We start from the raw sequence: 4,572 nt of genomic DNA on the forward strand, positions 1-4,572 counted from the left end.
CAAATCACATTACTGCACACTCACGCTCCCACAGGCACAAGGAGCTCTGGAGGGATCAAGCGAATTAAGGCGGCTTGCTCTACTTCCTGTGTACAGCTCCTGTATACGTGACATGTGAACCACTAAACTTTCCCTGTCCCTCCCTCATTATCCTCAGGATCTCTGTCGCTATCTATCCATTTTAAAGGCGCTTCACTGTACTTTGAACATGGGATCTGTAAAAGTGCTATAAAAAAATAAATAAAAAGTTGAAGAAATTCAGTGCGATGCCCAGTATTCACCCTGTATTAATCTCTGGTGATCCTATCACACGTGATCAGCTGAGACACATCATGGCTTACACTTTGCAGTAACATGCGGGAGTGAACAATAATGTTCTGCTGATCTAGGGTCAATATGAGTGTGTTTTGGGTTAGTTAATGGAGCCATTTTTATGCCTCATTTATACTACAAATACATGAATTTCTGAATGTTTAATGCAAATTCTTCTGAAGTTTTTTGGTTTGGAACAAATTGCAAGAATGATTGTGATAATCTTGACAAGTTGGCAAGAATGCTTTGAAAATTATCTAAATTTCTTGAAAATGATCTCTGAATGTGTGAGACAGACAATTCATTAGCCTATGTGTCAAGAAGAATATCAAAGTGCAGTAACAGTAAAACTATTTGCACTGCATACCAGTGTGCAAACAGACTTTTTTATTTTTTTTACAGAAAGGTTTATGATCCCATTTAGTCAGACTTAAATTATAGCTGTAATTTCCAGATATTACTTTAACAATAGCTTTTAATTTGTGAAAATACATAAATAAATGTTACAAATAGAATTTGTGATGTCATTTCATGTATAAAATTATACATTAACAACAGTAAGTCAAATCATCTGTGGTGACATTTGACCACTAGCTAGAATCAAGCTGACTAATGGCACTCTCGCTTACATACCATCTCTGTCTTTACTGATTGCTCATTCCAAATCAAAGAGTCAGGATTATATGGGTCAGTCCTAAAGTACTGATCATTCTGTCCTGCTGGTGTACTTGGCAACATCTTTTCACGCAAACATACTGCAAGCAATGAAGTAGAAAATGGCACTCAGTGAGTGATCACCAATGCTCATTCTTCTTGACCAGTCAGGAGCCAAATTTGCAGTGACAAATGGGAGGAAATAAATTCAGTCTTACACAAAGAACCACTTATTCTGTTTGAGTGTTCTGGCAAGATCCCACATGACCATGGGGAATTAAAAAAACAAATTTTTTTTTCTTTCTTTCTTTCCCAATGGTTTCCTCGGATAGATTGATTTAGAATTTGGTGACTTTTTTTTTTAGATATACAATCTAGGGGAAGAAAAGGACTTCATGTGATGTCAGAGAACGCCTATCTTAGTTCAGAACTAAATGGGACAATTACGTATTGGGTAAAACCTATAGAGAAATGAATGCAAGTCTGACATACACGCGCGTGTGTGTGTGCGTGGGTGTATATATGTATGTATGCATGAATACACACACACACACACACATAGATACACACACATACATAGATACACACACATACATAGATACACACACACATATACACACGCATACAAACCAAAGTAGTTGGAAGTCTACATTAATATTCAAATGTATATTTAAGCATAAAATCTGTTATTTGTGCACAGCAGGCATTGAACACTTTAGCCAATTACTTGACATTATTCTGTAGTCATAATTTTGACCTGATATGAAGTCATGCTATTTATCTTTTTATCTGGCCAAAATACACGATAAACTAATATTTTCTACATTTTAACTTTTTAGAAGTTCGCTTATGCCGTGCGAATGCACCACACAAAATTCAGATGTGGGGGGGTAATTTCAAAAATCACACAAGGTCCCCAGATAATACTAATCCCGTGCGAATAGGGCTATTGTGGGTCATGCAGCGGACTTCTGCTGACAAATAAACGGTAGATCTGGGTGAAAATCAGCAAACTTGTCCTTTGTGTGATGCAATAGGTTTGACAGGACACTTTCACATGAGTGCATCGATTGGCTCTTCTTGGAACAACAACAATCACCACCACCATCTCACACAAAGATAACAGTAAATGTTGGACTCTCATGCGTCAAACTATAGATGACAAACAATGCACTAAATCAGTGGTTCCCAACCCTGGTTCTGGAGGCACACCCAACACTGCACATTTTGCATGTCTCCTTTCTCACACCAATTTCAGGTCTTGGAGTCTCTACTAATGAGCTGATGATCTGAATCAGGTGTGTTTGATTAAGGAGACATGCAAAATCACACCAAGATAACAGTAAATGTTGGACTCTCATGCGTCAAACTATAGATGACAAAATGCACTAAATCAGTGGTTCCCAACCCTGGTTCTGGAGGCACACCCAACACTGCACATTTTGCATGTCTCCTTTCTCACACCAATTTCAGGTCTTGGAGTCTCTACTAATGAGCTGATGATCTGAATCAGGTGTGTTTGATTAAGGAGACATGCAAAACATGCAGTGTTGTAGGGGTGCCTCCAGGACCAGGGTTGGGAACCACTGTACTAAATAATGCAGTCTCAAAACCCAAACAGAACATAAGAGATTATACAGGGTTCGTACACATTTTTACCAATACATTTCCATGACATTTCTATAACTTTTGAGACAATTCATGACCTAAATGTTCCATTATTTTACAATAAGAATAAAAATATTTTCAAATTATCATAGCATATGTTAACTAAAATGAATGACTATTAATGCTACTCGTTTGCTTTCTTGTTTTAGTAATAAGTACAAGCTGCAACTGCGCCAGACCTTACTCCACATTTCACATCACTGAATATTATCATTTATTTAACTGTGTGGCCAGGATGGCCCTTTTGGTGTAATTTTGTGTGTACTTTTGCTGCTTAAATGCAACAAGCTGCGCTTTAGAGCCCTGCATTTCAGCCCGAGCCCAACTTATATATGGCTTCGGGACAATTTTCACATCATAGCCATCACACGGGCCAGGCATCAGGCTTGCTTCCTCCTTATGTTTATATTTTAGATATCCATCAATTATTATGGTGATGACAAAGATTTGCCACGCTGGTGGAAACAACACGAGACCGTGCTACCGCGACTGTCAAGAGCGGCTCGGACGGTGTTTAGTGTCCAGCAGCAGCGAATGCTGGAAGAGTTCCATCTTAAAGCGCACGCAAAGCTTGCCGCAAAACACCAGAAAGTAATTACCATGATGAATGCTCCAGGGGAAATAGAATATTCGCAGGGTTTCGGTTCATTTTTGTGAAGCGCTCCTGCTCAAGACCGAGACAGCAGAAAGCGTATCCTGTTTGTTTTCTAAAAAAGCACAACGTATTCTGATATTGTGAGTGCACACAAATAAAAGTAGACCCTTAACAGTCCCGAATGATGTATTACTCTTACATTTATTAGCAAAAATGACTGGTTGTTTCCACTTTTATAAGAAAAAAATGCAAGTGATCGTGCTGGCGACTCCATGTCCTGCAAAGTGCGCTTTAGCTTCTCTGCACAAACGATTGGATACGCTCCTAATAGCACACATTTATCTAGGTTAACCATTTAAACTAACATTGTTTTTTTAAGCATTTTATATAGGCCTATAGATTTTATTTTAGTCAAGTGGTGATGATTTGAGAAGGCTAAATTGATCAAACATAGGCTATGATTAACTCACTGTCTGCCACTGGCCGCTTGAATATTCGCAGGGTTTCGGTTCATTTTTGTGAAGCGCTCCTGCTCAAGACCGAGACAGCAGAAAGCGTATCCTGTTTGTTTTCTAAAAAAGCACAACGTATTCTGATATTGTGAGTGCACACAAATAAAAGTAGACCCTTAACAGTCCCGAATGATGTATTACTCTTACCTTTATGAGCAAAAATGACGGTTGTATCCACTGTTATAAGAAAAAAATGCAAGTGATCGTGCTGGCGACTCCATGTCCTGCAAAGTGCGCTTTAGCTTCTCTGCACAAACGATTGGATACGCTCCTAATAGCACACATTTATCTAGGTTAACCATTTAAACTAACATTGTTTTTTTAAGCATTTTATATAGGCCTATAGATTTTATTTTAGTCAAGTGGTGACGATTTGAGAAGGCTAAATTGATCAAACATAGGGTATGATTAACTCACTGTCTGCCACTGGCCGCTTGAAAAAAAACATTCCAAACATGTCTAAATTAACGTAATAAAGAAACGAAAATATTTATAACCACTTTTGCCATTAAAAACGAATCTGAACTATTTTAATATGGAGCCAGATCGGCCTAACACATTTGCAAAACAAAATTCATAAATGCACAGCACAATTTACTTTTACAAAATCCGATTCGTAAATTCAAAACACAATTCATAAATACACAAGTAAAAGCATAAATATTTCCCCAAATGCTCACACAAATGCATCTTACCTAAATAAATTTAAAATGTTTACACAAATATGTATATATAAATTTCTTGAATTAATTTCCATCACACATTTATGAATAATAGTACATGTATTTATGGATCGTTGAATCTGCATTTGCAAATCATCACACATGCGTG

This window comes from Sinocyclocheilus grahami, unplaced genomic scaffold, assembly GCF_001515645.1.
Source record: "Sinocyclocheilus grahami isolate Dianchi unplaced genomic scaffold, SAMN03320097.WGS_v1.1 scaffold1321.1, whole genome shotgun sequence".
Lineage (NCBI taxonomy): Eukaryota > Metazoa > Chordata > Actinopteri > Cypriniformes > Cyprinidae > Sinocyclocheilus > Sinocyclocheilus grahami.